We start from the raw sequence: 23,848 nt of genomic DNA, 5'->3' as shown, positions 1-23,848 counted from the left end.
GAGAAGGCCTCCCCACCGGAATCCCACGCTGCTCCCGGACGACCAGGTAAATTCGTAGAAATGTTTCAGGTCGGAGGCAATTGCCCGCGGGAAGCCTCCGACCACAATTTCAGCCCTTTTATTATAAACTGATTGCTGATTGGCAATGGGGAGTTTCTTGTCAAGGTCTGAAGTCCTCCCCTGATTTTAATAATCGAGCTTCAAATGGGACCAGGGAAAGATTGCCAGCGCAAGGGGTACTTATATCACAGTTTATAATAATGTTTCTGTTCAAGTGCGAATTATTTAGTGATCAATCCGATACAGCTAAAGTACTTGCATTGATCAAAATAGCGATAGCCTCTTAATCCACAATGAAAGAGATCAGAACTAAATTGCAACATTTCCATTTGATCAAATTGAATTTTGATTTACGGTGACTTGGATTAGATCTGATCCTTTTAAATAATGCTCTGAATTATGATTTGTGTTTGTACAGAGGCTATGAAAATTGTTAGTTCAGTAGTTCATTTTGTGATAAATGGATAAACAACAACAACAACAACAACAACAACAACTTGCATTTATATAAGCATCTTTAACTTAGTGAAATGTCCCAAGGCGTGAAACAGGTAAGAACTGACTTCAGCAAATTGTTCTAATACCTGGGCAATGATATATCAGCTTGAAATGAAATATCTTGGAGGGTGAGAAGTGGAAGGAGAACTGCCGTACCTGCAGAAGTAAAGGTAGCAGCACCACTTGCCTTCTGCTGCAGGATAGAGTCGAGAACACTCGGGCCAAAGGCAGAGTCTCAATTGAGGAGATCTTCGAAGTGCTCCTTCCAGCGGGCCCTGACTGCCTCTGTGTCCTTGATGAGTGTTTCCCCGTTCTTGGCCAGCAGTGGGGTGGGGCCTTGGGTGTTTGGACCGTAGGTGGCCTTGACTGTGATGAAGAATTATTGCACATCATGGCTGTCGGCCAGCTGCTGTATCTCCTGTGCTTTTTCCATCCACCACCTGTTCTTTTTTTGTTGGATCTCAGCCTTGAGCCGCCTGAAATGAGCAGGCATTGCTGAGATCCAACACCGCCCGCAGTGTGCAAGTGCAGCCTTCGGCCGCCTGAGGAAAAGAGTGTTTGAAGACCAGGCCCTAAAAACTGCCACCAAGCTCATGGTCTACAGGGCTGTAGTAATACCCACCCTCCTGTATGGCTCAGAGACATGGACCATGTTCAGTAGACACCTCAAGTCGTTGGAGAAATACCACCAACGTGGTCTTCCCAAGATCCTACAAATCCCCTGGGAGGATAGGCACATCAACATTAGAGTCCTTGTCCATGCCAACATCCCCAGCATTGAAGCACTGACCACACTTGAACAGCTCCAATTGGCAGGCCACACAGTTCACATGCCAGACACGAGACTCCCAGAGCAAGTGCTCTACTTGGAACTCCTTCACGGCAAACGAGCCAAAGGTGGGCAGTGGAAATGTTACAAGGACACCCTCAAAGCCTCCCTGATAAAGGGTGGCATTCCCACTGGCACCTGGGTATCCCTGGCCAAAGACTGCCGTAAGTGGATGAAATGCATGCGGGAGGGTGCTGAGCACCTCGAGTCTCATCACCGAGAGCATGCAGAAATCAAGCGCAGGGAGTGGAAAGAGCGTGCTGCAAACCAGTCCCAACCACCCCTTCCTTCAACGACTATCTGTCCCACCTGTGACAGAGTCTGTGGCTCTTGTATTGGATTGTTCAGCCACCAAAGAACTCACTTTAAGAGTGGAAGCAAGTCTTTCTCGACTCCGAGGGACTGTCTATGATGTTGATGATTTCAAGCTTGAACTGGGGGCGTATGCTCAATCTCGCAGCACGCCATCCATTGCTGCATTCAGCAGGTGACTGCTACATTATATGCCAAAAGGGACCAGTTCATCACTTTCCCTATGACCACGTAGGCAAAGAGAGACAGGGCTGTGGGGTTCTCCAGAATTGCTGGCTTCCCCAAAGTACAGGGTGCCATTGTCTGTACCCACATCGCCTTGAGAGCACCCTTGCAAGATTCTGAAGTTTACTGCAACAGGAAAGTGTTCCACTCCATAAATGTGCAGCTGGTGTGCGATGATCTGCAGCGGATCAAGGCAGTGGATGCCAAATATCCCAGAAGCATCCATGATGCTTTCATCCTATGTGAGAGCATTATCTGCAATGTTTCAGGGGCCACCAGTAGGGCAGAGCTGGTTGCTCGGGGACAAAGGTTACGGGCTTGCCACTTGCCTTATGACCCCCGCTACGCAAACCCCACACTGAGGCAGAGCATTAGTACAATATATCCCACATAACGACACGGAGCATCATAGGGAGGACAATTGGCGTTTTAAAGCAGCGTTTCCGATGCCTGGACCACTCTGGAGACTACCTGCAATACTCCACTCACCATGTCGCTCAGTTCACTGTCATGTGCTGCATGCTGCACAACTTGGCCATCATGAGGAGACAGGTACTGGACATTGAAGATCCCCCTGAGGGGAAAAGGAAGGATGAGGATTTGGAGGAGGCTGACGACAAGGAGGAGGAGGACCAGCAGCAGGAGGAGGAATCACCTCAAGCCGTAGGACAACGGCAGAGGAGGGTGGGGCGACCAAGGGGACCCATAGCCATTGCTAGAGCCTGGTATTAGTGGCTAATCTGTGAACGTTTCTCTGCCTGAAGGCTAAACGGTGGCATGGTTAATTATAGTGTCGTACCATGTTAACTGTTAACACCTGTTTGCACTTTTAATAATGTTGTGTTGGTTAATGTTGGTTAAATTCACAAAATAATGCACTGATTCTGGTTAAATTAAAAAATAGGTTTATCAAATATTTGTACATTTGTACTTAACTTTAATAAAACATTTTGTATCGAACGTTAACATTTTGAATTAACATATATCAATCTTTAAACTTCTCACAAACTTTAACATTTTCAATTAACAAAACTTCATTGTATGATACTTTTCTACTAATAAAACAAGTAACAGCAAGATACAAGTATCTCTCCTCCCCCTTATTCAACAACCACTAGCGCGTAGTGCCCCTCTTGTCTGCCCTGGTGCCTCTACCCTTAGCCCTGTCTGTTGGCGCAGCAGATGTCCTTGGCTGCCCGCTGAGCCCAAGGTTATATTTTTTTGTTTTTCGTTGGCGGGGTTGGACAAGGACAGACCTAGTAGACACCTTTATGGAAGGCTCAGGTTCGTCTTCGTCTTCTTTTTCAAGCTGTGGATCACCCTGCGGCATGGTCCCTGAGGTTGGTCTGGGGATGATTTGAGTGGCAGCAGTCGATACCTCCAATTGGTATTGTTGAATGACAACCTGGGTGTGTTCCCGTATTGCACCAGCTACCTGCAAATTTCCGTCACATATGTCAGGCAATTTCCCCATCAGCTGTCCCGACAGTGCATCAACTGCATCCACCATTCCCTCCCTAATCTGCCCCGTCAGTGATGGTCCTATTCTTCCAGGCAGTGTTGCTACTTCTCCTGACAGTTCTGCAATTTCTACCCTCACCTCACCCATGGTGTCCAGAAGCAACTTGGTTAGCTGCATACTCTCCCCACTCATCCCGATGAGCTGTACCATGTCTACCTGCATTTGTGGTTCAGCTCTCCTTTCCACCCTCCTTCGCCATCTACCACCTGTGTCTTGCTCCTCGATCCTATTGGGCATCCCTCTCACAGGTGTGCATTGCTGGACCACACTGGGACATGCATCCTGATCCATGGGCTCCACCGGCTGCAGGTCCAATATGACCATCTGATCAGTGGGATTTTTATGCTGGTCACATCCAGATCATCCTGCTCAAAATCAGGAAACAATTCTGAACTCTCTTCTGGATATCCCTCGGGTGCTACTTCTGCTGGTACTTCTGCTGGTACTTCTGCTTATCCTTCTGCTTGTCCTTCTGGATCACCTTCTACCTCTTCCTGATGTGCAGATGCTGTAAAACAAACATCCATTTAAGCCTAGCTAGCCCATGCAATATTTAGCCAACCCACAGTGCAAATTGCAGTGCTTACCCTGTCTCTTTGACCCGGGCCCAGCATCCACATTGGTGGTGGATCATCTCCGATGAGCTTTAATCAGATCAGAGATCCTCTGTTCCAGCTGGCTCAATTGCAGCTTACTCAGTGGACCTCCACCAGTATGAATCCTGTGGTTCCTGATCTTTGCATTCTTCAACTGCAAAGATGAAAATAGAATTTAAAGAGGATCCTTTTGTGTGGTGGCCACAAACACACACACACACATTTACAAATATAATTTCAGTGCATACTTACTTTAGCTAATTGTCCTAGTCCTGCCACTTCTTTTTCAGCTGCCCACTGATTCTCCGGGTGATGGTTACTGCACTGTACTCTACAGCAAGATCATCGCAACATTGAGCCAGTATAGCAGGTTTTACTTTTTTTCACCTTTCTCCGAGTTGCCAGCAGATTTGATTTCCTCTCAGTGATATCTACCAGGGATACCACTTTGTGAGGGAGAAATTGAATGGCCCTTCCTTCTCCTCCTTCAAATTCCTCTTCCACTTCCCTCTCAGCCATGTTTTGCGGGTTTTAATGCTCAAAATTGCAGAAGGATCCAGCCAGCATGATCCAATCACAAAAGGCTCATTAAATATATCTGATCCAGACCAGGAAGTTGCTTTTTTCGCACATGCCCAGAGTTTTTAGCTCCGCCCCCTCAGACAATTTCAGAGAGCGAGGCGCCAAATTCAAATATTTATTTGGCGAAAGTCCCGATTTTTTTTTCGTGCGAACGTACAAAATAAATCGTACGTTAACATGCGTGGGCAATAAAAATCCACCAAGTTGAAAATAGCGGCCATTGGGAGGGAATTGTAACTCCCAAGGACGAGCAGGTTTCTGGCAGGTGGCAAGGTAAAAATGTTAAAATTCTCAAACCCAACCTGAACCCACCTCCAACTCACCCACTTCCAGTTTTAATGGGCCCAAATTTGGCCCACCTATTTTTTCTGCGCACTCACCGGAGATACGCCAACTTACTAGGGTGAAAACGGCGCCGAAAAGATCTCCCCGGATTCTGGCCTCTCTATGGTCTCTCCCATGGCTTGGCGCAGTGTCCTCTGTCCATTAGGGGATGGAGCTAGGGCCCTGTGTGAAAAACAGTGCCGGCAGCTCAACGCATGTGCACTGGAGGTTTCGCGCATGCGCAGTAGCTCCTGCCCCCAACCGTGCTGCAGTGTGGGACCCGATGCATCCCGCCCTTATCCCCGGCCAAGTGGCCTCACGACACATGCCAGTCTGGCTGCTGGAATAGTCAGAGAGAGAGAGTCAGATCGCTGCAATAGAGAGAGAGAGAGTTAGATCGCTGGAATAATCAGAGAGAGAGAGAGTAAGATTGCTGGAGTGCAGCGAAGGTTCACCAGACTGATTCCCAGGATGGCAGGACTGACATATGAGGAGAGACTGAATCGACTGGGCCTTTATTCACTGGAGTTTAGAAGGATGAGAGGGGATCTCATAGAAACATCTAAAATTCTGACGGGACTGGACAGGTTAGATGCAGGAAGAATGTTCCCCATGTTGAGGAAATCCAGAACCAGGGGACATTGTCTAAGGATAAGGGGTAAGCCATTTAGGACTGAGATGAGGAGAAACTTCTTCAATCAGAGAGTTGTTAACCTGTGGAATTCCCTACCGCAGAAAGTTTATGAAGCCAGTTCATTGGATATATTCAAGAGAGAGTTAGATGTGGCCCTTACGGCTAAAGGGATCGAGGGGTATGGAGAGAAAGCAGGAAAGGGGTACTCAGGTGAACGATCAGCCATGATCATATTGAATTGTAGTGCAGGCTCGAAGGGCCGAATGGCCTGCTCCTGCATCTATTTTCTATGTTTCTATGATTCTATGAATAGTCAGAGTGAGAGAGTCAGAGAGAGTCATTCAGAGAGAGAGTCAGAGAGAAAGAGTCAGCTCGCTGGAATAGTCAGAGAGAGTCAGAGAGAGTCATTCAGAGAGAGAGTCAGCTCGCTGGAATAGTCAGAGAGAGAGAGTCAGATCGCTGGAATAGTCAAAGAGAGAGAGTCAGAGAGAGTCAGTCAGAGAGAGAGTCAGAGAGTGAGAGTCAGATCACTGGAATTGTAAGAGAGAGAGAGAGTCAGAGAGAGTCAGTCAGAGAGAGAGTCAGAGAGTGAGAGTCAGATCACTGGAATTGTAAGAGAGAGAGAGTCAGAGAGAGTCAGTCAGAGAGTGTCAGAGAGAAAGAGTCAGATCACTGGAATAGTCAGAGAAAGAGAGTCAGAGAGAGTCAGTCAGAGAGTGTCAGAGAGAAAGAGTCAGATCACTGCAATAATCAGATAGAGAGAGTCAGAGAGTCAGTCAGAGAGAGAGTCAGAGAGAGAGAGTCAGATCACTGGAATAGTCAGAGAAAGAGAGTCAGAGAGAGTCAGTCAGAGAGAGAGTCAGTCCCCTGTGCTCTACTGCCCGGTCGTCTTGCCCGCAGCTATCCCCGGCCGAGTTGCCTCTCGCACCAGCCGGCCTGCTGATTTCCTGGGCCCGAGTTAGGAAGATAGGACTTAAATTTTATTTTTTATTACTTTTTGATGGTTTTTATGCTTCTTGAATGTTGTTGTGCTTGGTTTCGTGCTTTGTAAGGTCCTCTCCGCTTCCCTTCCTGCTTCTATCTCTGGCTACCTGCACTGATTTCTTAACTCTCCACAAGGGTTTTCTGTGCGGCCACAAGTGGCCACATATGCTGGCCTAAGTTAGTTTGGAGCAACTATTAGCTGTCCAAAGTGGCTTAAATCACCTGTGCCAGCTGTGGCTCAGTGGGTAGTACTCTCACTCTCTGAGTCAGAAGGTTGTGAGTTCAAGTCAGAGACCAGAACACAAAGATCTAGGTTGATACTACAGTAGAGTGCTGTACTGTCAGAGGTGCCATCTTTGGGGTGCAATGTTAAACTGAGGCTTTTGATGCAGAGGAGTTATCCCTGGTGTCTGGCCAATATTTATTTCTCAATCAACATAACAAATACAGATTATCTGGTCATTACCACATTGCTGTTTGTGGGAGCTTGTTTTGTGCAAATTGGCTGCTGTGTTTCCAACATTACAACAGTGTCAACACTTCAAAAGTACTTCATTGGCTGTTAAGCGCTTTGGGACATCCTGAGGTTGTGAAAAGCACCATATAAATGCAAGTCTTTCTTTCTTTATTGCACTGCTTGGGGGCTAGAAGAAGCAGAAATGTTTCCGACGGGTTTAAAAAGCTAATCGCCACACGATCGGACTGTTCCTGCTATGTCCAATTCATCCTCACCATCCACAATGTCCACATTACCCGCAATGGCTGACCCCCAGCAATGTTTAATCCCTCTGTGATGTATAACCCCTCCGCAATGTCCAACATCTGCAAAGTCCAACCCCATCTATGATGTCCAACCCCAGCAATAGTCCGATCCCAGCGATGTCCAATTTATCCCCACACTCCCTACAATATTTGACCTCAGTGGTAGTCCAACCCCAGCGATGTCCAATTTATCGCCCCCCGTAATGTCAGACTCCAGCGATGTCTGATTTATCCCCATCCACCCCCGTAATGTCGGACCCCCGTGATATCTGATTTATCACCACCCTCCCCTTGCAATGTTTGATCCCCGTGATGTCTGAATTATCCCCACCCCCTCTGCAATGTCCGACCCCAGCAATGTCCAATTTATCCACACGTCCCCTCACACCCCCCCCGCTGCAAAGTTTGATGCCCCACAATGTCTTATTTATCTCAACCCAAAAGTGGGCAATATTTCCAGCATTAGCGTTTATATTGGTTTTTGTGATCACCGGAATATCGCGCATTTTCAAACCCGCTAGTTTCCACTTTATAATTTGGGCATTAATGGGAGCGATGTGAAATGGGCGTTAGCGATTTTTTTTTCTGTCGTAAAAGGCTGCCGTCCATAGCAACGGTCTTCTCCCGCATTTCAGGAGATCAGGGGTCATCTGCACATGTGCAGAACAGAGAGAAAGAGAGAGAGAAGAGAAAGAGAGAGAAAGAGGAGAAAGCTGTGGTGATTGTAGTGGTGGTATTGTATTGGAGTAATTATTGGACAGTATTTGGTGTTTTTTTGTGATAAAATAGCTAAAGTTAGTGAGTAACCAATGGAGGAGGAGATACTTGTTGATGCTTTTGAGGTAAAGGAGGTGGGTGAAGGTAGTGAGGTGCTAGAGGAGATGGGTGGAAGAAAGCGAGCCAAGCGGTTCTCGGATGAGGCCAATGCTGCCCTCCTCCAAGAGATGGAAACTCATTAGGCCCAATTGACCTGGGGTGATTGTGGCAAACCAAACCCAAAAGTATACCAGAGAATTTGGACTGAGATCGCCGAAGAGGTCCGTGAGACGAACCAGTGCCGCAAGTGCTGGAATGACCTTGTTGGTTCCAGAAGAGTAAGTATTACGTTTATTTATATATATTTATATAATTGTAATTGTGAATGTACTGAGGCAATGTTTAATTTAAATTCAGATCTGATGTTTGCGGTGGACTACCTTTTGTGTCGTGTAGCGTAATAATAATAGTAATAATAATATTAATAATAATAATTGTAACATGATATCTGTCAGTAAAGTGTTGTATTAGTATCTGTAACAGTACTAAGCAATGATCTTATGCCATGCCATGCTGTTGTCACCTTTTGCAGAAGAAACTTTCGAAGAATAGGGCCGAGCAGCGGCGCACGGGTAGTGGCCCAGCGGACCTATGTGCCCTCACTGATTTGGAGGAGCGGGCGCTGGCACTTGTGGTTATCCACAACCAGTCGGCCACCCATGCTGCATTGGAAACTGTCCTCATGCCACGTGAGTGAAGTATAAATCATTGGGTGATGTAAAGTAATTAATGTCACACCCACTGATATCCATATAATATATGAGTAATGATTGATGATATGATGTATTTTATTAATGCAATGTTATGTAATGTTGTGTAATTGATGGGATCATGAAAATCATTGTAACGCAGATTTTGTACTATCATGATGTTCATTAAATGTGAAGTCTGTGATTATTTTTATAGCAGTAGTGTTGCTCTCGTGTATATGCCTGTGTAGCATTTCCATTCCCATGTAACCCTAGCACCCCCTTCTTCTCTAATTACCTCATTTATGTTTTCTAGCTCAGCCAAGATTGCAGGCCGTACAGGAACCGCAGCAAGCTATGGATCCAGTGGCGGTGGGTCTTGTTTCTCGGGGCGAGGAGCCCTGTATCTTGCCTGACCTGCTGCAGGTAGGTCCTCCTCTCCACTGTGGACAGTGAAGTGGTGGAGAAGGAGCCTGCAGCAGCAGCAGCAGTACCTTCCAGTGTTCCTGCGGCTATGTTCTCCTCGACCGTGGAGATAGCAGGGCCAAGCACTTTGCCGCAGGGCACCCCGAGGAACTACATGCCGGCGCCAACCCTGTGAAGGTTGGTTCAGCGCAGTAGGACTGCTCCACAATCAGTAGATCTGAGTGTGGATATGGTAAATTTGTCCAGCAGGAGCGTCGAAATTGGTCGGGAGCTCCTCCAGGCAATGGACAGCTGGCCACCCTATCCGCAAACATGAATGAGAAGATGACGCGGATAGTGGTGGCCCTGGAGATAATAACCAGGAACACTGGTGCCAGAGGGCTATCAGTGTTCCCGGTATCTGGCACTGCACCCTAAAGTGCTGCACCTCCTTGCCGGAGACACATGCGAGCCAGAAGGAAGCTGTTGCTTCTCGGAAACCTCCTCTCCAGCATCGGCCCAAATAACGGATCTGACGTCATCCGCCCAATGAAGCAGCACTTGAGGAGCACTGCGACAAAGCGGCTTGGAGTTGGTAGAGGGAAGGGGAAGAGTTGGGGTAAAGACCGGTGTGGGGGGGAAAGGAAAGGAGGGGCATGGCTGAAGGTAGGGATGGAGGGAGGGAGGGAGGGAGTTGTTATACGTTTGCATTAAAAAGTTGTTTGTTGTTGTTTCAAATTTCAAGTTTTTCAATGTTGGGATGGTTTGGGGAAGGGAGTTGCTTTTATAATCCTTGTTGTATTTGTTGTTATTGTTATTGTTAAAATGTTCAAAATTTGTGGTAGGGGTGTGGAGGGGGTACTGTTGTGTTGCGTTGAGTTATATTTTTGAATAAGAAAAAAATCCTTGTTAACATTTAAAAAAAATTATTTAACATAACATTTTTGTGCACTGTCTCAGATAGCTGTAACATTAAACACTGGCGAGTCCTTACCATAAAAGCTGTGTAACTACTACCAACATTTTTGAGCTGCTAACGCAACAGTCTTGCAGCTTGTAGCCACCACGGGCCCTTTCCTGCGGTCCAGAGGGCGGGTGGGGGCAGGGTTTCAACATCAGCCTGATTGTCTGCCCCAAGGTCATTTTCTCTTCTATCATCAGGTGGACCGGCAGTTCCATCTGGCAATTCCTGTCCCCTCCTGATAGCCAAGTTATCCAGCATGCAGCACACCACCATGAATTGAGTTACCTGCTCAGGGTGGTATTGTAACTCGCCTCCTGAGTGGTCCAGGCATCTAAAGCGCTGCTTAAGCACTCCAATTATCTTTTCGACAATATTACGTGTGGCTATGTGGCTTTCATTGGATCGCTTCTTGGCTTCTGTCTGGGTCTTATGCAGGATGGTGGGGGGGGGGTGTTATCAGCCAGGTGGTGAGGCCATATCCTTTGTCACCAAGCATCCAGCTTTGACCTTGTGGCTGACTCTTAAACAGATCAGATTCGGTGTTCTTACGCCAGATGTGCGCATCATGGATGCTGCCTGGAAATTTTGCATTTACTGCCATGATGATTTGCTTGTGGTCAACAATGAGTTGCATATTCAGGGAGTGGAATCTCTTTGAGTTCCGAAAAACCTCTACATCCTGAAAAGGTGCTCGCATGGCAATGTGCGTACAGTCTATTGCTTCCTGAACCTTGGGGAAGTTTTCTATTCTTAAGAATCCTAGAGCCCTCTCAGTCTGTGCCTCCCTGGTCATAGGGAAGCTTATAAAGTCCACTCTGCATACGAAAGGGGCTTCAGTTTCTGCTCACTATCAAGTCACATGTGCTGGAAAGTGCATGAGTGTGGACATTGGGTAAAGGTACTCCTCGTGATTGAATAGCCTGCAGAAACTCACTTTCTCGGTTTTCATGTGAAGAATGGCCATTTCGGTGAGGTACCAAAGGGCTGATGTACAGCAAAGATAGATGCCTTCAGGGGAGGAAGGCAGAAAATTAAGGAAAAGCTAAAAATAAAAGCATTGTCAAATTAAAAAGAACTGAAAACTCTCACATAATAAGATGGACATTGGTAACTTTCATCCCAGTTAAAATTCAAAGTAATTTCAGAACATTGGAACTGACATGGAAACCCATCAAAAGTAAAATATAACTGCTTAAAAAAAAACGTTAAAACTAATTGGAATCAATATTCGGAGAAATCAGAAAATAAAATATTTTTGTTATTTTCTTAATAAGCAAAGTATTAAAAAATGGAGGAGGAAGTTTCCTCTATGACTAAATAAATCAAGAGAATAGAAGAAGGTTAAATATGGAAGAAATGTTATTGTATTTTTTCACAATAGTTCTCATTTTATAAAATAAAATTGGAGAAGTAGAGAATGCACCTGCATCCTTGGAAAAATACAGGTCAATACTGAAATGGTTATTAAAAATCTGAGTGGCAGGGAATTGGTTGCCACAGTAGGATGACACTAGTCTTTCACGTCTGCAATCTGGTTACAAATCTAGCCCAGAATGATGGGATGAAAATTTCCTCTGTCACCTGGCTGTAAGGATTCTAGGAGAAATCCAATTTCTAATGAGTATGGGTTTATAGGACAAAACAATGTAAATGCTGAATTAGACATCGCCACAGGATAGCTGGTGTGGGAAATGGAAAACAATGTAATACTGGTGCAGATTAGGGTGTGCTTCTAAGGTTGGGGCTGAGGCATGTTGTTAAGACACAGTAGAGGGAGCATTCTTCTCTATCTCGCTGTCCTACGCCAGACCTGGGATGCTTAATGCTGGGAAGAGTTCCATTTCCTGGCCCTGGCACCGACACAACTCATCTTGATCATCACAAAAAAATGCTTTTGGAGGGCTTAAATATTCATAAAGACACACATCGCAGATGGAATAAATCCAAAGTACTTAAAGGAATAAGGTAAGAAATAGGAGAGCTGTGGCAGAAAACAATTTTTTTGCAGCTCATTAGATACAGGGATGGTACCAAAAGACTGGAAACCTAGTAAATGTTATTTTAAGCTTCAAATAAAGATCTGAAGCATGAACTGAGAATTATACACTTGTCAGTTTGACATCCATGGTACAAAACATATTAAGGTCTATTTTAGAGGATGGAGTTCAAGTTTACTTAACAAAAATAAATGTAATACACAAGGTAACCCAGGTTTATGAAAGGCAGGTTGTAACTGACCAATTTATTGGAATTTTAGGATGGAATGGATTTACTGGACAATAGTGATGGTTGATGCACATCTTTTCACTCTCAGGGTGCATTGACTCTGCAAGCTTAATATTGGTACGAAGCAGTTTTAGTTTCAGACTATTGTCATGTAAATTGAGTTTTCAGATTCAAATTGGCTCTGAAGTTCAGTGGAGTGAGACTCCCTCCTCCAGGGAGTCTTCCTCCACTTTGTTCTATTGTTAAGTGAGGCACTGACTCTGGATTCAAGTTACATTTATACCCATATTTTCAAATCCTCACACATAGTACTTCACTCACTGCAAGTTTGCAGCAGAAAGTTGTGGGGCAATAAAGGAAAATCTATCTTTACAATTGCACTGTCTGTGCAAAACAAAATTGTTTGCACCAAGTGTACAGCTACAACGTAAATGGATCCTCAGTAAACAATTGATTAGGTCCTTCATATTGATAAGTTTGCTGAAGTGAAAGCTCATGGGATTAATGAGGATGTGGTGAATCAGATCATGAATGAATTCGAGAATAGATTAGAAAGGGTGGTTATTGCATGCAGTGACTAGGAAATCATCTCAGAATTTGTTTTCTGTTAAACGGCCTTGAAATTCCTCAGGGGTTCCATTGATCTTCTGCAGTTACTCCAGCAACAGACCAGCAGAACCCCCAGGAGAATGGCAGAGACAAGTTGTGCCAGGTTTTTTAATTTGTAAGGGTTTCCTGCATACCCAATAAAGGGTGTTGTTGACTAAGCAGGCAGAAGCTGGGATACCCTAAGCTGGGAGGTCTCACCCCTAAGCCTCAATCAGGAGCCAGCACAGTAGTAAAAGTCGATTTGTCAAGTGAGTGGAGCATGTCCCCCTCCACAAGGGTGTATATGAGCAGCATTGTTGGGATCGAGAAAAGGCAAGCACATGGACCCTTGAAGATGTAACATATAAAAAAAAAATCACAGATCAGCTTCCTTGTTCAGGGCGTCAGTGGGCATTGGAGCTTCTGGTAGCTATGAGCTGGCACACACCAGCAATGTACTCGAAGTGGTGCTTGTAACCACCTGACCCATGCAGATGAGGTGCTCTCCCACTGACCTCTGCAAACTTCGGCAGGGTCAATTCTGGACGTCACCATTGGGTACGATCCTGGCGTAACCACTAGAAGCATGACCCAAGGAATTTCAGAGCTAATATATTTATAAATTATCTTAATGTTGGTATTAAAATAGAATGTATAAGTTTGCAGATAATAGCAAGTTGAGTGTGAAACCTCTTGTAAATAAGGTAGATCAAAACAATCTGAATGCGATAGTTGATAAAAATTGAAAATGTGATCACAGTTTAGAACAAGGTGTAATTATCATCATCATAGGCAGTCCCTCAGAATCGAGGAAGACTTGCTTCTATTCTAAAAGTGAGTTCTCAGGTGACTGTACAGTCCAATACGGAAATTACAGTCTGTCACATGTGGGACAGACGGTGGTTGAAGGAAGGGGTGGGTGGGGTGTCTGGTTTGCCGCACGCTAATTCTGCTGTCTACACTTGCATTCTGCATGCTCTCGTTGACGAGACGGGTGCTCAATGCTCTCCCGGATGCTCTTCCTCCACTTAGGGTGGTCTTGGGCCAGGGATTCCCAGGTGCCGGTGGGGATGTTGCACTTTATCAAGGAGGCTTTGAGGATGTCCTTGAATTGTTTCATCTGCCCACCTGGGACTCACTTGCCGCACAGGAGTTCCGAGTAGAGAAATTCAGTGTAATGAAATTCTGTTGGCATATAAATAGAAGTTTAACTGGCATTGCATAAAGCACCGGTGAGGTCACATGTAGAGTACCGTGCCCAGTTTTCATCAAGATACTTCAGAAATATTATACGTAATGCAGAAAGGATTCAAAGTAGGACAACAATGATGATCTCGGATTTTAAAACATTGAGCTATGAAGATAAGATAAATATAAAATGCTAAAACCCTTAGCACAGTGCTTCAATAGCAGAATGACATTGGTGGTTAAAATTAAATATAAATGTAAAGTTATATGTCTGAAATTACTGTGGCAATATTAGCAGATAAATACAATGCATAAAATAAATTGATTAATTCCTTTGTTAAAATAATGCATATCATAAAAATGCATTAAGCTCCATTACCAACAATAATTTCCAGGCTATAATGCTGAATATTATAAAGGTGATTTGAAGGAGTATCAGGAACCAATCTTTCCATCTCTGGGACCTTGGTTTGAATCCAGCCCAGGCATGTGGAATTAAAATATCTCCTCTCTGCTGAATGTAAAGGCCCAATGTGAAATGAGTGTTGGTAATCTCATTTCTTAAGCAATGTGGGCCCACAATACAAGGTGCAAATTGTATTAAATAGGCAATGGTAGAGAATCCCGAAGGATGGCTGGTGTGAAAATAGACATGTTTACTGTGCTGCAGTAGGGAGTGCTTTTCTCAGGTTGGCGTTGAGACAGAGTAGAAGGAGTTTTATTCTGCATCTGGTACATGCCATAATTGAACTGGAAGATTTTGATGCAGACATGTGGTTTGCAAAAGAGGAAATGCGTTTCATTCCTTGGCACTGAATCTCTCTGCTTGAAGTGTATATAAAAATAAACATAAGCATATGTACAGAAATAAAGTAGTAATATAAATTAAAACTAAATTATTTTGACATCTGAAAATAAGTTTCAATATAACATTTTATAACTACTAAATAATTTTAAATTGTCTTAGTCTTGGCTATCTTGCTAATAAACTACTGTAATTCCCTCAGGGATCAACTAATCTCAACAGAAAAGCACAGTACCGTGGTAATGGGGTGATACACAAACCATTGTTTTTTTGATCCTCTTTATTGCAGGTTACCGCCCATCATGCTGTGCAAATCCCTACTATTTTACAGGTGGAGAGACTTTACAGCAACTGACACAGACAGATGACATATTTATTAGCTTGTCAAAGATTCCCCTGTTTATGGAACACTCACCTAGCTAAACAAAACAATCAGTTTTTCATTGGATAATTTGTATGGCTCCCATTGCGAGCCTCAGCAAAGTGCTTGATGAGGCATAAAATGATGATTAATTAATTTACTGCTCAGTTGATCATCAAACTGAGAGGTTTATGATTCTCTCAGCGGTCATCGGTCTCCATTCAATGTGCAGCAGCATGAACAGTCTTAACTCCAGTCTACTCCTGCCTTTGGTTTGACCTGATGCATTGCGTCCTGACTGAAAGTTCCACAGCACATCATCTACACAGATAGTGGACCCTCTGTTTAAATACTGCAGTCAGAATCTCTTCTATCCAGCAGAAACAAAGAGGCTTTTCACATATCTTATTCCACAATCAATTAATCAAACATAGATTGTCTGACGTCATTACCTTTAAGTGAAAGCTTAACATACAATAGGTTCTTTAATACACACAGAATTGACCGGTTTGACTAGTTGAGCAAATGTGAAATCATTAACTGTTGACAGGATTATAATGCTAATAAATGTATCATAATAACATTACTAATGACAAAGTGATGGCAATCAGATAGACAATGATGTAAAAATATTTATTTGGTGATAGTAATGAGGAATATACTAAGATAATCAAAACAAGAATTACAACTCTTTTAAGTGATAACATCAAGCTTTCCCAGAGGCAGTTTTGTCACCATTTCAGCAGAAACATGTTGTAGGACCTTTCTTACAAGACAATTACTGAATTTTAATGGTGCATGTTACCAACATTAAAATGATCGTGTGGAAGCATTGCAACAGCATGGAAAATGTGAACACACATTACATTATTAAAAAAGCTTCAAAGTTTTCCGGTGTCTTTTTTAATTGTCAGCCAGACAATTAATGTGTATTTGTTTTACAAGTAGCTTCATGAAACAATGCTACATTCCTGATGTGATAGAGTTAGCATTCAGCTTCTGGGTGAGGCATATACTGTGGGGTGAATAAACAAACCAGAAGCTTTGTGAGACTGGTCTGGCATGTAACACATTAAGTACATACCGCATTGGCACAGAAACTAAAGAAAGCAGGGAACCAGGTGGGGCAGCCAAAGCCCTAATGAGATGGCATCTGCTCCCATTTCATGTTTCTAGTTCTACAGAAGCTACATTGGTGGAATACCAAAACTTGGAAAGAGAGAAAAACTCGCAGTGTATAGTTACCGTTTTAACAAGCATTCAATGTGCAAACAAAACATGGGATAAAACAATGGAAAATATGAAATATGAAATGAGCTTGAACAGCTTCAATCCAGTTCCTTGCTGTCATGGGTCCACATAATGGGCCCAATTTTCCCCAACCCCTTTTTTCGGCGCACTTATCTTAAATGCCAGCATGGCGTAGATAGTGAAGAGGGGGGGGCGGAGCAACAGCCTAGCGCAGAAAGAACTGCCGGCAGCTGCGTGCATGCACAGTGAAGTCTGCGCTCATGCTCCTCACCGAGCGTGTCCTGCGGGCTGTGAGCAGGAACCGATGCTCGCAGCACCGATCCCCGGCCGAAGGGACACCCCAATGTTCGCCACACCTATCCTCGGCCGAGTGGCCTCCAGCACCGGCTGGCCGGCCCACTGACTTCCCAGGTTGAGGTAGGACTTCAGTTTTATTTTTTATTTATTGATGGTTGTGCTTGAGAGTTTTGATTGGGTGTGGGTGGCGGGGGGGGGTGGGGGAGGAGGAGAGCTTGGCGGGAGCAGCGGCGGGGGAGGGGTGGGGGGAGAAAGAGTGTTTTGATGGGGGGGGGGGACTTCAAAAAAAAACTTGATTCTTGCATAAAGGTAGGACTTCTATTATTTATTTGTTATTGATTGATTGCTTATTATTTTTTGTGGTTTGTTTCATGCTTTGTAAGTCTTGGTGCAGGTCCTCAGCTTCCTTCTATTTTTTATTTGTTAACGAATTGCTTATTACTTTTTGGCCTTTGTTTAGTGCTTTGTAAGTCTTGATGCAGATCCTCTCAGCTTGCTTGTATTTTTTATTTGTTATTGAATGCTTATTTTTGTGTTTTGTTTAGTGCTTTGTAAGTGTTGGTGCTTTAAATGTACGAACCTGCGCCGAATTCTTAACTGCCCGCAATGTTTTTCAGAGCTGGCCATATACGCTGACCCAAGTCGATTTGGAGTAAGTTTTAGTTGGCCAAAGTGGCATCAATGGCCAAAACTGGCGTAAGTATCTGGGAACACCCCCTTCTAAAAAAAAACTGAACGAAAAAAAATCGTACTTAACTGACTTACTCTGGAGCAAATATTTTGGGGAAAATGGCATTTTTTAACTTATGCCAGAAAAAAAAATTACTCCAAAAAAATTGATGCCAGTCATGGCCAAAATTGGGCCCTATAATACTGTCCCTAATTTGACAATATTTGGGACCATATTCTCCAGCTTCTATTCTCCACTGCTAATCGTCTTTTTAAACCCCTCTCCCCAGTCTCCAACCTTCCTCCGCCAATAAGCGTGAGGAGCTCATGGACTTCTTTGTCTCTAAGATTGAGACGATCTGTTTGGCTGATTTTGCCTCTTCCCTTCCTTCCCCTAGCTCACAGGGCCAAACATTCTCTAAGGAAACCCCCTGCCTCAGCCCTGACCTCACATCTTTCTCCAGTTTCGCTCCGATTCCCCCTCATGATCCAAGCTCATCCTGTCCATGAGGCTCACTTCCTGCTCCCATTGGCCCTATTCCCACCAAACTACTGACCACCCAACTTCCTTTCTGGCTCTTATGTTAGCTGAGATTGTTAATGGTTCGCTCTCCTTAGGCACTGTCTCCTGCTAGCTCAGATCTGCCATCATCACCCCTCTCAAAAAAACAACCCTCGATCCCTCCGTCCATGCAAAATACTGCCCCATCTCCAGCTTCCCTTTCCTCTCCAAAGTCCTTGAATGTGTTGTTGCCTCCCAAATCCGTGCCCATCTTGCCCGCAATCCCATGTTTGAATCGCTCCAATCCCTCCAATCCGGTTTCCACGCCTGCCACAGTACTGAAACAGCTCTCATCAAACTCACAAATGACATAGGAACATAGAAACATAGAAAATAGGTGCAGGAGTAGGCCATTCGGCTCTTCGAGCCTGCACCACCATTCAATAAGATCATGGCTGATCATTCACCTTAGTACCCCTTTCCTGTTTTCTCTCCATACCTCTTGATCCCTTTAGCCGTAAGGGCCATATGTAACTCCCTCTTGAATATATCCAATGAACTGGCATCAATAACTCTCTGCGGTAGAGAATTACACAGGTTAATAACTGTCTGAGTGAAGAAGTTTCTCCTCATCTCAGTCCTAAATGGCTTACCCCATATCCTTAGACTGTGTCCCCTGGTTCTGGACTTCCCCAACATCGGGAACATTCTTCCTGCAACTAACCTGTCCAGTCCCGTCAGAATTTTATATTTCTATGAGATCCCCTCTCATCCTTCTAAACTCCAGTGAATACAGGCCCAGTCGATCCAGTCTTTCGTCATATGTCAGTCCTGCCATCTCGGAAATCAGTCTGGTGAACCTTCGCTGCACTCCCTCAATAGCAAGAATGTCCTTCCTCAGATTAGGAGACCAAAACTGAACACAATATTCCAGGTGAGGCCTCACCAAGACCCTGTACAACTGCAGTAAGACCTCCCTGCTCCTGTACTCAAATCCCTTAGCTATGAAGGCCAACATACCATTTGCCTTCTTCACCGCCTGCTGTACCTGCATGCCAACTTTCAATAACTGATGTACCATGACACCCAGGTCTCGTTGCACCTCCCCTTTCCCTAATCTGCCGCCATTCAGATAATATTCTGCCTTCGTGTTTTTGCCATCAAAGTGGATAACCTCACATTTATGCACATTATACAGCATCTGCCATGCATTTTCCCACTCACCTAATCTGTCCAAGTCACCCTGCAGCTTCTTAGCATCCTCCTCACAACTTACACCGCTACCCAGCTTAGTGTCATCTGCAAACTTGGAGATATTACACTCAATTCCTTCATCCAAATCATTGATGTATATTGTAAATAGCTGGGGTCCCAGCACTGAGCCCTGCGGCACCCCACTAGTTACTGCCTGCCGTTCTGAAAAGGACCCGTTAATCCCGACTCTCTGCTTCCTGTCTGCCAACCCGTTCTCTATCCATGTCAGTACATTACCCCCAATACCATGTGCTTTAATTTTGCACACCAATCTCTTGTGTGGGACCTTGTCAAAAGCCTTTTGAAAGTCCAAATACTTTGTGACTGTGGCAAAGGCACACTATCCCTCCTTGTCTTTCTTGATTTGTCTGCAGCCTTTGACATGGTTGACCACTCCATCCTTCTCCAATGCCTCTCTACCGTTGTCCAGCTGGGTGGGACTGCACTTGTGTGGTTCCATTCTTATCTATCTAATCATAGCCAGAGAATCACCTGCAATGGCTTTTCATCCCGCCCCTACATCGTTACCTCTGGTGCCCCCAGGGATCTATCCTAGGCCCCCTCTTATTTCTCATCAACATGTTGTTCCTTGGCGACATCATCTGTAAACACAGCGTCAGTTTCCATAAGACACCCAGCTCTTCCTTACTACCACTTGTCTCGACCTCTCCACGGTCTCTAAATTGTCCGACATCAGAAATGTTCTCCAATTGAGTATTGGGAAGACCGAAGCCATTGTTTTCAGACCCTGCCACAAACTCCGTTCCCTAGACGCTGACTCCATCCCTTTCCCCAACTCCTGTCTGAGGCTGAACCAAACTATTCGCAAACTTGGTGTCATATTTGACCCTGAAATAAGCAATCAACCACATATCTGCAGTATAACTAAGACCGCCTATATTCACCTCTGTAACACCACCCGTCTCCGCCCTTGCCTTAGCTCATCCGCTGCTGAAGCTCTCATCCATGCCTTGCCTTTGTTACCTCTAGACTTGACTATTCAAACACATTCCTGGCCGGCCTCCCACATTTTACCCTATGTAAAGTAGGGGTGATCTAAAACGCTGCTGCCATGTCCTAACTCGCAACAAGTCCCGCTCACTCATCACCCCTGTGCTTGCTGATTTGCATTGGCTTCCAGTTAAGCAACGCCTCGATTTCAAAATTCTCATCCTTATTTTCAAATCTCTCCATGACCTCGTGTCTTCCTAGCTTTGTAATCTCCTCCAGCCCCGAGATGTCTGCTCTCCTCTAATTCTGCCCTCCTGAGCATCCCTGATTGTAATCGCTCAAGCATTGGTGGCCGTGCCTTCTGTTGCTTCAGCCCCAAGTTCTGGATTTCCCTGCCTAAACCTCTCTGCCTCTTTACCTATCTTTCCTCCTTTAAGACGCTCCTTAAAACATTCCTCTTTGACCAAGCTTTTGCTCATCTGAGCTAATTTTTACTTGTGCGGCTCGCTATCAAATTTTTATCGCATCCTGTGGCGTACTTTGGGATTTTTCAACACGTTAAAGGTGCGATGTAAATATAAATTGTTGTTATATTGGCATTCTTACTAGAGAGGACAGAGGATGGCTTATGCGTGAAATGGAAAAAAAGTCACACTGGTTCAGTATGGGGCATTTTGTCAAGCTGGGGTTAAAGCAATTGTTGGGCATGAGGGGCGGTGCTGGACAGGGAGAATAGAAAGCTTGACTCTGCATCTAATCTTGCTATTCTTTACCTGCGAGTGCCTGATGCTGACAGTGAATGCCTGAGATGGAAAATAGTTCCATTTCCCAGCGCTAACATCACTTACCTACATTTCCTACATTACAACAGTGACTACACTTCAAATATACTTGGACACCCTGAAGTCATGAAAGGCACTATATAAATCCAAGTTATTTCTTACCTTGATGACCATTAAAAAAAGCAGAGAAGTTAATGTCTACCTGACAACTACAACATTTCAAGTGCCATTGTTTCTTGCTGTATTTGATTTTTTTTTGGCGTGTGGATCCAGATCAAGAAACTTGCACTTTGTGTACAAATGGAAGCTGATATTTCCTTGCCCATAATTCCTGCCAATCACAAGCCCAGGAGCTAGTGGTGGAGGGCAAGTTAGCACCATTTGCATACAATATTCCAAACATGGTGGCGCTATTTGCTTTGTTGATATGCAATAGATTTTGTGTGCAAGTTTTGATTATATATAAACAAAGCTAGATAAAGAATTTTAGAGTACTTGTAATGAGATTTGAAACCTGATATCCCTCTTATCATAAAAATCTACTTAAGGTAGGAGTGCTTTTCAATTTAATTTTTCCAGAGGAAACAAAATATATCAAGCAAGTTGCTGTTGATGTGCTCCGCATATATACGGGGTAATGTAACAATATGTAACTGTATCTATGTCTATTGAAATTAAAATTATAACTATCTGCCTATTTATCCATCTACTTTTACTATAAAAATGCATACAACTCTCACCATCATGCATTTTTTTGTAAACTTGCAGGTGTTACTTATATTGAAAGGATCATTTGCAGCTCAGGGGCACAATGTAAAAGTCACAAGTGTGATTTTTATACTTTTGTGGCCTACATAGTAATTTTTATGTTTTATGATTACAGTAAATTTTCTTGCTAATGGTTTTGCTGAAGTTTGTTTCAATACACTTTGAGACATTATCTTCGCATTTAGCTGTACTAAAATTCTATACACCAGGTTTGTCCTTATATATTTCCCATGCATTTATGTAATTACATTCCTGAGGGGTGTGAGTTAAACCTTTGATTGACAGTTGGAGCTGTCTGTTGATAGCTGGTCTTTGTTGTGGGTTGTTTGATTAATCTTCAGAGCCTTCGTTGTAATCTTCTCACTGTCATGGTCTTTCTTTGTACTTTGTTCTTTTTGAGATATTTTGATCAAAGTAACTACACATTATAATTTCACTTGAGTATTCAATAGTGTACAATGGAAAGCTTTAAGTGCCAAACCTAACATTTTGAATTTTATTATAGCTAATGAAGGTCCAACATAATCAACTCAAATGAAATGAAGCAATCGCACTGACAGCATTGAAGACATGAGAACATGTTGGAAATATGCAGTTTTTATTGTGCTGATGCACTTTACGCTTCAGTTATTTCTAACTCTAAATTTATATATCATAGAATGATACACACAGAAGGAGGCTTTTTGGCCCATTGTGGCTGTTCTGGTTCTTTGAAAGAGCTATCCAATTAGTCCCTTCCCCTGCTCTTTCCCCATAGACCTCCAAGTTTTTCCTTTTCAGATATATATCCAATTCCCTTTTGAAAGTTGCCACTGAATCTGCTCCCATCACCCAGTCAGACAGAGCATTCCAGATCATAACATGATGGCATAAAATCATAGAATCATAGAAATTTACAGCATGGAAGGAGGCCATTTCGGCCCATCGGGTCCGAGCTGGCCGACAAAGAGCTATCCAGCCTAATCCCACTTTCCAGCTCTTGATCAAGTGCACATCACTGTTTCAGGCAGTGAGTTCCAGACCCCCACCACCCTCTGGGCAAAGAAATTTCCTCTCAAATCTCCTCTAATCCTCCTACCAATTATTTTAAATCTATGCACCCCAGTTGTTGACCCCTCTGCTGGGGGAAATAGGTCCTTCCTATCCACTCAATCTGGGCCCTTCATCATTTTATACAGCTCAATAAGGTCTCCCCTCAGCCTCCTCTTTTCCAAAGAAAACAAACCCAGCCTATACAATCTTTCCTCATAGCTAAAATTCTCCAGTCTATACAACATCATCGTAAATCTCCTCTGTACCCTCTCTGGTGTCATCACATCTTTCCTGTAAAGTGGTGATCAGAACTGCACACAGTACTCTAGCTGTGGCCTAACTATTGTTTTTTACAGTTTAAGCATAACCTCCCTGCTCTTGCATTTTATGCCTCGGCTAATAAAGGCAAATATTCTGTATGCCTTCTTAACCACCTTATCTACCTGGCCTGCTACCTTCAGAGATCTGTGGACCTGCACTCCAAGGTCCCTTTGTTCCTCTACACTTCTCAGTGTCCTACCATTTAATGTGTATTCCCATGCCTTGTTAGCCCTTCCCAAATGCATTACCTCACACTTCTCCAGATTGAATTCCATTTGCCACTGTTCTGCTCATCAGACCAGTTCATTGATATCTTCCTGCAGTCTCCAGCTTTCTTCTTCATTATCAAACATACAGCCGATTTTAGTATCATCTGCAAAATTCTTAATCATACCCCCGACATTCAAGTCTAAATCATTGATATATACCACAAAAAGCAAGGGACCTTGTACTGAGTCTGGAGAATCCCACTGGAAACAGCCTTCCAGTCAGAAAAACACCCAGCCTTTGCTTCCTGCCTCTGAGCCAATTTTAGATCCAACTTACCACTTTACCCTGGAACACATGGGCTTTTATTTTCATGACCTGTCTGCCATATGAAACATTATCAAAGGCTTATTGGAATCATGTACAAATTTCAGTGAACAATGT

General features: G+C 44.0%; 1 long non-coding RNA gene across 1 annotated transcript; it reads left to right on the top strand.

Moving 5' to 3' along the window:
• On the top strand, positions 1-23,848 carry LOC139263845 (uncharacterized). The gene is made up of 3 exons (XR_011593228.1): positions 1-46; positions 17,536-17,614; positions 22,350-23,848. It is a non-coding gene; the product is annotated as an uncharacterized lncRNA (long non-coding RNA).

Source organism: Pristiophorus japonicus, chromosome 5 (genome assembly GCF_044704955.1).
Source record: "Pristiophorus japonicus isolate sPriJap1 chromosome 5, sPriJap1.hap1, whole genome shotgun sequence".
NCBI classification, from domain to species: Eukaryota; Metazoa; Chordata; class Chondrichthyes; family Pristiophoridae; genus Pristiophorus; species Pristiophorus japonicus.
The sequence above is the reverse complement of the archived record's forward strand: the minus strand, read 5'-3'. Positions and strand labels throughout refer to the sequence as shown.